This window comes from Podarcis gaigeae (genome assembly GCF_964106915.1).
Source record: "Podarcis gaigeae genome assembly, chromosome: 9".
Classification (NCBI taxonomy): domain Eukaryota; kingdom Metazoa; phylum Chordata; class Lepidosauria; order Squamata; family Lacertidae; genus Podarcis; species Podarcis gaigeae.
Genome location: NC_139685.1, coordinates 73,224,006 through 73,236,170, shown reverse-complemented (window position 1 = coordinate 73,236,170; position 12,165 = coordinate 73,224,006). Strand labels below are relative to the sequence as shown.

Genomic DNA, 12,165 nt, shown 5'->3' with positions numbered 1-12,165 from the left:
AATCTGCAAAATTAATTTCGTGTCCTGTTTCTTTCATGTGTTGGAAAAGAGAGGAAGTTTTTTCTTCTTTTTTGACGGCATTCTTGTGTTCTGCGATACGTGCATTTATTCGTCTGTTTGTTTGTCCAATGTACGTGGCTGGGCAGACTTTGCAGGGTATTTCATAGATCCCTTGGTTTTCCAACTGGATTTTATCCTTGGGGTTTCTGAGGATATTGGCTATTTTTTGGTTGGTGCAAAAGGCTGTTTTGATATTGTGTTTATGGAGGATTTTGCTAATTTTATCTGTAGTGCCCTTGATATAAGGAAGGAGGGCCATGCCATTGTTTTCTTCTGTGTCTTGGTTTTTGGGGGGTGTTTCCTTTTGGATTAGCTTCGTAATCCTGTTTTGCTGGTATCCATTGGCAATTAACACATTTGAGAGATTCTGTAACTCAGTTGTCAAGTGGTCTTTGTCAGCCAGGCGTTTGGTTCTGGAGATGAGAGTCTTGGCTACGGAGTTTATTTGTGCAGGGTGGTGGTGTGATTGTGCATGTAAGTAGCGGTTGGTGTGTGTTTTTTTCTGGTAGATAGTGTGTCCTAGGGAGCCATCAGGTTTTTTGTAGATTAGGACGTCAAGGAAGGGAAGTTGGTTGTTGGCTTCTATTTCCATAGTGAATTGTATTTTGGGGTGTAAGTTGTTGAGATGTGTGAGGAAGCTATCCAGTTTTTCCTTCCCGTGTGGCCAAATTACAAAGGTGTCGTCAACATATCTGAGCCAAAGTTTGGGTTTGTGTTCTGACTTGTCTAAAGCATTGGTTTCAAAGTGTTCCATGTACAGGTTTGCGATGACCGGTGAGAGGGGTGATCCCATAGGTGCTCCTTCTATCTGTTTGTATCTTTGTCCATTGTGGATGAAGTACGTGTTGGTTAGGCAGTGGTTGGTCAGGTCCAAGATGTATTCGGGGGGATTGTATTTGTTTTGAATAGCTGTCAAGGCTTCATTAATGGGCACTTGTGTGAAGAGAGATACAACATCGAAGCTCACAAGTAGGTCATTAGGATGTAGGTTTTGCTTCTTTATTGTTTCTATGAACTGGAAGGAGTTTGGTACGTGTGAAGAGATGGATTCTGCATAGGGCTGAAGTTGTTTGGCGAGAAATTTAGCGAGATTTTGTAGAGGTGAGCCTATGGAGCTGACTATTGGTCTGAGTGGTGTTCCTTCTTTGTGTATCTTGGGGAGGCCGTAGAGTTTGGGGCATCTGGATGATTTTTCTCTGGGGATGATTCTTAGCTGGATTTCTTCACTGATAGGAGAGGCTTTTATTTTGGATTTGGTGGTTTTTTCCAGATAGGTGGTGGGATCTGTTTTTATAGGTTTGTAGGCAGGATCTTGGAGTAGCTTTGATAGTTTTGCTTGGTAGTCCGATGTGTTCATCACCACTGTGGCATTACCTTTGTCTGCTGGGAGAATGATTATGTTGTTGTCTTTCCTCAGGTTGGTGAGTGCTTTCTGTTCTTCTTTGTGTAAATTGCTTCTGGGTGGTTTGCTGGAGCAGAGGATGTTGGTGACTTCAAGTCTGATTTTATTGGCTTCATCTGGGTTGAATTTGGTTAGGCTAGCTTCGACTCCGCATATGATGTTTTCCGTGGGGATGCGTCTCGGGGCGACTGCAAAGTTGAAACCTTTTCCAACACATGAAAGAAACAGGACACGAAATTAATTTTGCAGATTCCAAATTGCTCTTTAACACGGAACATCACCACAAGAGAATAATCATGGAAGCCATCGAGATAGAGAAACACCCTCACAACATGAACAAGCGTGACGACACATCCCGCTTGCCAGACATCTGGAAATTAGCCCTCCCCACAAAAACTGACACCAGATCCAGAGGCACACAGAACGCCAACACCAATCAACCACACCAGACCCAAACCCAGACCCTCTCCACAGATGAATTACTGACACCATCCAGTAGCCAGTCCATGGTGGCACCTCCGGATGCTGCACCCCCCTGCAATCCCTACACAGATCTGGCTGACACAAGCCACAAAACCACAGCTCGCCCCTATACACGAAGCCAAGCCAAAGCACAACTAAGTGCAATACAGCCATCTTCTCAGGAAAACTCTTCACAAAGTTCAAGAGGTCAAGACACAAAGACTTTAGCAACTAATCCACACCTAATGACCCACCTAAGTGGTACTCAGGATATCACTCAAGAAATCACTCAAGGTATCTCTCAAGTAATTAAGGAACAAAAGAAGAAAAGGCACACTAGCCTGGGAACTTCCTCTCTGCCCAGAACATTGGAGGCTAGACACCACACCCCCTCTACAGTATTTATAGGAACTCAAACATTGAGATCCCGCTCTGTTCCAGTAACAAGAAGCCGAAAGCACCAGCCTGAAGATGACGAGTGAGACCTCGTCGAAACGTCGCCTAGACACCCCAACTTTTACACGGGAAGACACCCGAGGACACCAAAACCTGCATATATATATTTTATATATATATATAAAATTAAATTTATAATTAATTATAAAAAATTAAAAATGTTATTATTATAAGGTAAGATATTGTGGTATCATGAGCTGGCTGAGTCATAGAATTGTAGAATTGGAAGGGACTCCAAGGGCCATCAAGTCCAAACCACTGCAATGCAGAAATCTCAACCAAAACGTCCATGTCACATGGCCATCCAATCTCTGCTTAAAGACCTTAAATGAAGGACAGTCAGTCACCTTCTGAGGGAATCTGTTCCACTGACAAACAGTTCTTACCATCAGAAAGTTCTTTCTGATGTTTAGTTGGAATGGCCTTTGTTGTAACTTGAAGTCATTGGTTTGGGTCCTACCATTCGGAGCAGGAGAAAACAAGCTTACTCCATCCTCCATGGGACAGCCCATCGGAAGATGGCTGTCATATCTCCTCTCAGTCTCCACTTGTCTGTGTTAACTGCCTCAACCATTCCTCATAAGGCTTGGTTTCCAGACCCTGCATCATCTTGGTCACTCCCCTCTACACACTTTTCAGCTTGTCAGTATCCTTCTTAAATTGTGGTGTGCAGAGGACATTATTCCAGGTTGGGTCTGACCAAGGCAGAATAGAGTGGTACTATTACTTCTCTTGATCTGGACACTATACTTCTGTTGATTCAGCCTAAAATAATTTGAGTTCCTTCGGCTTCAGCTACTGGGAGCTATGGCATGTGGCAACTCCATATACAATGGACTACAAATCCCTGACCACTGGTCTTGTTAGCTAGGGATAATGGGAATTGTAATCCAAAAACAGCTGGACACCTAAGTCTGGGAAACTCTGCGTTAGAGGATAATAGAGCTTATGAGGGTCCCTCATTGCTGCAATGGAGTAGTACTTGAGCAAGTTTCCATATTTACTTCAGGGAACTCAAGTTCAAGGCCAGGTTTGTAAGTGGGCAGATATCAACAAGTAAGCATATTAAGTTGGCACTCCAGATTGATTTTGTTTTTAGCCTGTAATATTGTCTTTTTAAAATAAATTTTGGCTACATTAGTCACAAATACTGGCGATAAAATGCATCCGTTAGGATTGCTGAGGCTGCTATTAGGAATAGGACTGTGCATTTTGGGTTTCTGGGTGTTACTATATCTCATCAGTCATTTCCTATTCTATGCAGAAATCTTAAAACAATTCTCTTTTTTTGGCCTAGAGTTCCTAGACCATTGCCAGGCTTGGCTTAACTCACTTAGAGAAATAGCAACAGCCTGCTGGACTGTCCAGCTTACCAGCTTATTTTCATCTGTCTCAATAAACCCTTTTCCTGACAAGGTTATTACTATAGTATTACTATGCCCACCAACCAGTGCCATCATGTTTTGTGCCCAGAAGACCCATTGTTGCTACTAGGGATCTTTTTTGCTTATTGCATGCCATTTCCTTCCATACAGAGAAGCAAAAGTTTTGTTCTCCCACTCTTTTCCTCCCCCCGCCCTTGAATAGCTGGAATATGGGAAGAGAAAAAGCTTTGTTGCCTTACTGTCAACAAAGTGCTGCCTTGTAAATGGAAAGGGCTACATAAGCAGTGTCTGTTTTGTGGCGTTCCTATGTGGGAATCTGTAATGTATTTAAATAAAGATAAAGGACCCCTGATAGTTAAGTCCAGTCTCAGACAACTCTGGGGTTGCGGTGCTCATCTCACTTTACTGGCTGAGGGAGCCGACATTTGTCCGCAGACCGTTTTTCGTGTCCTGTGGTCAGTGTGACTAAGCCGCTTCTGACGAAACCAGAGCAGTGCACAGAAACGCCCTTTACCTTCCCGCCAGAGCGGTACCTATTTATCTACTTGCAGTTTTTGGTGTGCTTTCGAATTGCTAGGTTGGCAGGAGCTGGTACTGAACAACGGGAGTTCACTCCATCGCGAGGATTTGAACTGCCAACCTTCTGATCGGCAAGCTCAAGGCTCAGTGGTTTACACCACAGCGCCACCCATGTCCCTCTGTAATGTATTAAGAGGTCCTTAATGAGTATTTTGGGGTTAGTCATTGCCTCTCTGCTTCATTTTCTTCTCTTTAAGCATGTTGAATTATGTGGAAAGCAGTGTTCATCATTTATATAACACTACTTAAAGCATTAGGGACGCGGATGGTGCTGTGGGTTAAACTACAGGGCCTAGGGCTTGCCGATCAGAACATCGGCGGTTCGAATCCCCGTGACCGGGTGAACTCTCGTTGCTTGGGCCCTGCTCCTGCCAACCTAGCAGTTTGAAAGCACGTCAAAGTGCAAGTAGATAAATAGGTACCACTCCGGCGGGAAGGTAAGCATGTTGAATTATGTGGAAAGCAGTGTTCATCATTTATATAACACTACTTAAAGCATTAGGGACGCGGATGGTGCTGTGGGTTAAACAACAGAGCCTAGGGCTTGCCGATCAGAACATCGGCGGTTCGAATCCCCGTGACTGGGTGAACTCTCGTTGCTTGGGCCCTGCTCCTGCCAACCTAGCAGTTTGAAAGCACGTCAAAGTGCAAGTAGATAAACAGGTACCGCTCCGGCGGGAAGGTAAACAGCATTTCCGTGCGCTGCTCTGGTTCGCCAGAAGCGGCTTAGTCATGCTGGCCACATGACCCAGAAGCTGTACACCGGCTCCCTCAGCCTGTAAAGCAAGATAAGCGCCACAACCCCAGAGTCGTCCGCGACTGGACCTAATAGTCAGGGATCCCTTTACCTTTACTCAAAGCATTATCTCAGTAACAGTAGGTAGCCGAATGTTATTACCCCAATATTGCCATGTGGGGTGAGCTTAGGGAGAGGCTGTGCCTTATTTGGGAGATGAATGAATTAAGGATTCTATATGAGAATGCGTAGTAGTTTTATTAATTAACAATGATTAACAATAGTAAATGATTAAGTAAATTGTATATTACATCTTTTTCCTCTTCTGCAGCTGTACAATCACAGATAGGTCTGAAAATTCTGTCTGAAATGAAAACGAAATAACAGTGAGGCAAGAAGGAATAAAGCAAAAGACTCGAGCTGTTTTATTTTATGATTTCCTCTGGTATCTCTAGGGACTCTTTGAAATCAAGTAAACGAACTGTTCTGTGGATGGTAGATGTGAAAAAAGGAAAAGAAAAGAGGCATTAAAAAAGGAAATACATTTAAGTGCCAACTCATTTTAAGGAAGTTTTATTGCTTAAAGAATGCATGGAAATGCCTTTTAAATTAGGATATGTGTTCATTTGAACAGATGCTGTCTTTTTTATATATTTTTTTAAAAACGAGCTTACTTGGTGGGATAAAAGAAAAATGCTCTCACTGCATGAGTAAATGTAAAGCCGAGATTACCCAAAAGTTTTATTTAAATCTGTTGCCAGATTTATTTTTTGTTTTTGCTGATGCACTCTTAACACTAAAACATTCAAGCTAAATGCCTTACATTATTCATTCAGTTACCTCAATGAATTTTGGGCAGCCTCAATAATGCAGACCAATACATGCAGGCAGGCTTTGGCAGTTTGACAGCATGTCAGTGGATCTGAACAACCCAGCTGGTTTGCACCCTACAATACAGATTTTTTGAAAGGGTCTCAGATATTGTTGTTGTTGTTTATTAAATTTCTATACTGCTTTTCGTACTAAGATCAATTTTTACAATATAAAAACAAAAAAATACATATCATAATTAGGCACACATGTACAAGTAGACATATTTGGTCAGTATCAGGTGTGTGTGTGTGTTACAAAACAGACACCCACACTTGCAACATACTGTTAGTCATGCAAATGTGTTATAAAATGCATTGGGCCACATTTTAGCTGCTACTACATTGTGAAGGAACCTTTGATCTTGGGATTCTTATACAGTATGTGTGCAGCAAGAGTGCAGTCCTTCACAAGCCTTTCTCCAGATCTATGAAAGCTAGTTCTGCCATGAGTTAGAGAGGGCACTGAGTCTAGCAAGCCAGAAATCCCCCAAGGGGCAGACTACTCCATGAAATTGTTGTCGGTGGTGATACCGGATTAAGAATGAAATCAAGGAAACATCCAGAAGAGGAAATGTTATAGTAATGCATGACTTCAGTTATCTTCACATAATCTGGCTATATATGGACATTTCTCTAGTAACTCATAGTATTTATCACATTTCCTTAAAGGCAGAACCCTGAAATTCACTTCAATTTTTCCTTTAGTGGAGATTTTGGTAGCAACTTTAGGTGAGATAGTGAGCCTAGCAACTACCACCTGTCAATTACTTTGCCAGCCTGCAAATACTGAAAATAAGGAGCTGTAGTTGATTAACTTTCTCAGTGTGCATTGAGTCAATCTCAACATATACCAGAGCATTTAACTGACAAAATAAATAGCATATGATGATTACTTTTAACATCTTGCTACCCTATCCAAATGGGCCAGTCCTTATTTGGAATGGCGAGGCTGCTTTTGATTAGGCATTTTCCTTGTATAGTCCAGCTTAAAACAAGGCCCATTTTAAAAACAAATAAATGGTAGCATATCCACAGCTTATACTTTTTAATAAGACACAGGAATTGCTATGTGCTGCTAATTTCTTCAACATTTCTGGTCTTCTGAATATTGTAATAGGTTAAAAGGAAAGTGATAAGAAAACTTTGTTCCTGGGGTTAATTGGAATAAAGGATGATAAATAAAATGAATTTATACTGTTATGACAAGTAACTCAATATAGCCTTTCCCCATCTCAATAGAGTTCTACTGCTTCTGACAAGAGTGACTAGATATTTCAGAATGTGCAACTTGCACACTTTTATAATTGACCGTATGTCCCATGCAGTGTTTTTGCCTTGTAACTTGTAGTATCTCAGCTAAATATCTTGTCATGCAGATACTGACTCTGTATTGTTCCATTTCTGTTATTCAAAACCCTTGCCAATTATTCTTACCATCTGTTCACTAATAGATTTTCAGTGATAGATTTTCTCAGCTCAATTAACATAGTACTAAATATATTCTGCTAGTTCCTTGATAACGTAATGAAATTGACTGATCAATATATTATAGTTTTATTTGCATGTTTCAGTTCCCTAGGGATGTATTGGGTGGGGCTGTAGGGGGTGGTGGTTCAAAACATTTGGAAGGTGCCAGTTTGGTGGAGACTGCCCTGTATGATATTGCCTACATATCTATTTTGCTATTCCTATAAACTGTAGTATAGAAATGCTGCTAGTAATCAAATCAAATAACATAAATTGAACATTTTTCTTGATGCAACACAGAACCTTTTATTCTTGGGGCTCCCTGTGTCTCTTGTTTATTTCAGCTATAGGTTTTTTGTTTCTGCATCTGTTTTTTATTATTCTTATTTGTTTGATTTGTATACCACCCTTTATCCAACAATCCCAGCTCTCTACTCTCTTTTCTTACAATGGTACTCTGCACTTACCTGCCTGTGTTTTATCGCAAATATTCAGATAACCAGCTTTATCATTTCCCCTTGTGAATGTAACATCCCATGCCAACCTTGGTTTGGTTTGGTTTTTCGGTGTTTGTCTCATGAAGTTCTGTTTCATTGTTTGGTTTACATGGAAAAAATTCAATAAAAATACTTTTTTTAAAGTCTTGGGTTTTATATATTTATTAATTAAAAGATTTCAACACCGCTTTCCATTTACAGAAAGAAATGCCAAAGTGATTTACAGTAATAAAACAGAACAAATTAAACAAAAATAATTGGCTTTTGGAATACATTCATTGTGGAATGAAGGAAGAGAATATTAAATAATGGGAAAGGACATTAATTAAAAAGGAGGGATGCTGTAACATGTTTGTATTGTATGTTACATATGGGATGGTTGCGTTTTTCATGGGATGGTTGCGTTTTTCATGTGCCAATTCAGAACAACTTTTTGAAAGCTATGGATAATTCATTTTCTGAAATATCAACTGGTGGACATTGTCTTCTATAATAATAAGCAGCTGTTTTTTAATGAAACATTTTGTGTGTGCCTCTTCCCACTCCATATTCAACCCCAAACTGACATATTAATCAGCATAGACAATATGGACCTATCTTATATATTCTGCCTTCACGGTACATCCACATCTTCTAAATTTGATTTGCAAAAGCTTGCATAACTATGCTTCTAGAATGAAATATTATCATTTTGTTTACTTGAAGGGCTGCGGAAATAATTACATGTGATAAACCTTTTTGATTAAAAGAAGCAACCAGTGAAGATTTGTTGATGCAGTGCAAATGTTACTTCTGGTTTTAGGAAAGTTAGCATATTAAATCCCTATGTGTGGAGAGCCTTGTTTCCCTCACCTGATGTTGATTTAAAGTCTGAATGGCTCTTTACCAATTTAGAATGATGCACAAGAGGATTTTGTGAATTGACTTTTTAGGCTGATCTGAATGCTGCCTTGAATTTTAGTTCTGCCTTTCCACTTGAGAATTAATTAAATCTCCTTATTGTTTTAACTGTGAAAAGAAGTCTTCATTATTGGAACAAATCTCACAGTTAATAATATTTAAGCTTATCTTTTAGGTGCAATACCCAAGTGCCCAGTAAATGTAAATTTTACTTTTGCTGTTTTACCGAGCTATGTTGACCTTTTGCTGTTCTTGCTTATTGAAAAAAGAGAGTCTCTAAGCACTGTATCAGAAAGTTTCACATAGCAACGGCTCAAACTGAGTTGGAAAGTCAGTCTTGCATTGTTATCCATTGAGTACAAACCATTTCCCTTATTCAGAATTGTTGGTTAGAGACAACAACAACAACAACAAGAACAACAATTTTATTTATGCCCCACTCTAACCTGGGGAGAAAACAGTAAAGACCTGATGAGGAGAGCACAGCAGAGGTTATATTTTCTGAGAATCCTCTGGAAAAATAATCTCTCAAAGGACCTGTTGATGGCATTTTACCATTGTACTGTTGAGAGTGTATTAACTTATGGTCTCTGTGTGTGGTTTGGGAGCTGCACGGTCAGGGAAAAAACCAATGTTGTCCAGGGTTGTAAAGACTGCGGAGAGAATAATTGGGTGCAGTCTTCCCACCTTGGATCAAATCTATGTTTCCAGGTGTCATAAGAAAGCTGCAGGATAGTGTGCACCCCAGAAATGATCTCTTTCAGCTTCTGCCTTCTGGAAGAAGGTACAGGGTTATAAAGACTGGGACTAGCCGCCTGAGAAACAGTTTCTATCCAAATGCGATTTTGGTTTTAAACACAGTGTAAGGTAGTCTCTATGGGAGTATATTGTATTTAATTATGGGGTATCAGCGTTTTTAGGAGGTTAACCAGTCTGGGATAGCTGGGATAGCAGGCTTGTTGGTTTTTGAATGTCTGGTGTAGATTTTTTCAATTTCGTTGTTCTGTATGGGACAATGACAATAAAGATTATCATATCGTATCGTACCCATCTGGCTGGGTTTCCCCAGCCTCTCTAGAATTTGGCCCTACTCCTTTCCCACTGGGTGCTCCACCACCCTCTCCCCTGCCACCCTAATCCCTCTGCTCTCCTCCCTTAGCTTAGTGTCCAGCAGCAGGAAGGGGCTGTTTTCCCCTTTTATTCACCTTTAGTTGGGTGTATGTGTTGTGTGGTGCCATCACTATCTAATTCTCAGCACTCTTGGAAGATGAGGATGGCAGGCCCAGATAGAATCTCAACACTGGGTTCTTTGCTATGCAGTGCTCCTACTTAAATAAATCTGAAAGGGAAAGAAAGAATGGGACCCCATCAGCCCTAGTCACTCTCCTAGTCAACATCAAGTGGTGGAAATAGAAGGAGGGGGTCCTTTAGCACCATTTAGTCTTCCAAATGGGACGCGGGTGGCGCTGTGTGTAAAACCTCAGCGCCTAGGGCTTGCCGATCGCATGGTCGGCGGTTCAAATCCCCGCGGCGGGGTGAGCTCCCATCTTTCAGTCCCAGCTCCTGCCCACCTAGCAGTTTGAAAGCACCTCTAAGTGCAAGTAGATAAATAGGTACCGCTTTATAGCGGGAAGCTGCGCTGGTGCCGGCTTGCCAGAGCAGCTTCGTCACGCTGGCCACGTGACCCGGAAGTGTCTCCGGACAGCGCTGGCCCCCGGCCTCTTAAGTGAGATGGGCGCACAACCCTAGAGTCGGACACGACTGGCCCGTACGGGCAGGGGTACCTTTACCTTTACCTTAGTCTTCCAAATGCATCTTGGAAAGGTGGTGTTCATGGCCAGGGCTTCATCAGGCACTTTGCTGTGCAGTCTGCCTGCCTAACTAAAGGTTAAAGGGGGGGAGGAAGGTGCAGAAAAACATGCACTGACTGGCGGGAGCCCTGGGATATAGCAGTTGCTAATGTTGTGCCTGTTTCTTCCTGTGCCGCCTGCAGTTTCTGCTTTTGTCAATCTGCTATTGCTTTCTGTTCCGCAGCTTCAGCTTTTGTAGCTGGAGTCAGTTAGGGACCTGCCCTCTCAAGCCAGGTCTCCAAGAACTCACAGCCAAGATTTAAATTTAAATGGCAAATTTGAGAAGGCTTAAGTATGTGGTGAACTGAGAATAGGAATTATTCTGTAAGTAGGTCAGAGCTGGCAACAGAATCCAGAAGCAGAGCAGGGTCTCCTGAATTAGCACCCCCCCCAAAAAAATGGACCTTTCTTTCTAATGAAGGTAGAAGAAATAACTTTAGAGATGTTAGTGTGAGGGAGGGAAGCTTCTTTTGGAAATCTAAAGTTATGTGCTAATCTGAGGGCTGCCTTTTAAAAAATGTCTTTTTTTCTTTTGATGGTAAGAGCCACTCTGTGTGGCTAGAAAGCCTTGCTGTCACCATGCATGCTCAAAATCTGCAAACAAATGCCCTCGGGAGCAACAGGGCTGCTCTATCCTGGAAGGAAAGAGAGTAACCAATTAGAGATCAGATTACATTTAATCAAAAATTGCTATGCAGAAGCTGAAGCATTGTGAGTTCAGTATTACGATCCCCATATGGCAGCTGGGGCATAGGGAATAGTGGTTTTTCTATAGTAACCTAGCAGAGGACAAATTTGAGCCAGGAACTCTTTCATCAGGTAAATGTACCTGTTTTCTCTTGGCTTTTGCCTGGCCATTAATACCAGTTCTTGGACTTCCTGGTTACTGTGATTTATATTTTAATTTTATTTTATTGTGATATTTTGCTGTGGTTTTATTTGTTTGTGAACTGTCTTGGTGTTTGAAATAGAAGGCAGTATATTAATTGTTCGTATAAAACAATAAATAAATAATAGCTCTACCAACTGTTGGCAGCCATTTTTAGGTCGCATCCAAACATTTGTGAAAATAGTGCAGCATTCTAAACCCCTGCAGAAGTCTAATGCTCCCCCCCCCCCACTTCTCCCTGTGAATTTGATTGGTGAAAATGTAACAGGACAGGGATGAAAAGGTTACACGTGTTTCATTTCCCCCTTCTGAAATCGTACTTTACAAAAATGAAGTAGGTTTTATAAAGGTGATTAATTTGAGAAAGTTGACCAAATGTGAAAAAATAAACTGCATTTCTTCTCAGCTATAATTACTTACAATGAAATGTTGAACAGATAACTTAAAAAGGACAGTTAAGTATTCGGCTTTATTGATAATCTGTCTTCACAGAGAGCAAATGGCAAACAGGAAAAAGAGACATTATGTTTAATTAGCTAAATTAAATACCTGTCCAATTATTTCTAGTTTGGCAGAAAACATATTGTAATATGATACACAAGACACTAAA

At 41.1% G+C, this 12,165-nt stretch overlaps 1 protein-coding gene and 1 long non-coding RNA gene across 5 annotated transcripts in view; one reads left to right on the top strand and one right to left on the bottom strand.

The window, feature by feature from the left end:
* Window positions 1-12,165, top strand: part of CTNNA2 (catenin alpha 2) — a 542,805-nt gene that overhangs the window by 76,852 nt on the left and 453,788 nt on the right. The window lies entirely within an intron of this gene.
* LOC310852919 overlaps window positions 5,323-12,165 on the bottom strand; it is a 47,253-nt gene continuing 40,410 nt past the window's right edge. The window contains exons 2-3 of the long non-coding RNA XR_014568435.1: window positions 5,904-6,027; window positions 5,323-5,444 (exon numbers count right to left, since the gene is read on the bottom strand). This is a non-coding gene — a long non-coding RNA (uncharacterized lncRNA). The remainder of the gene's footprint in view (window positions 5,445-5,903; window positions 6,028-12,165) is intronic.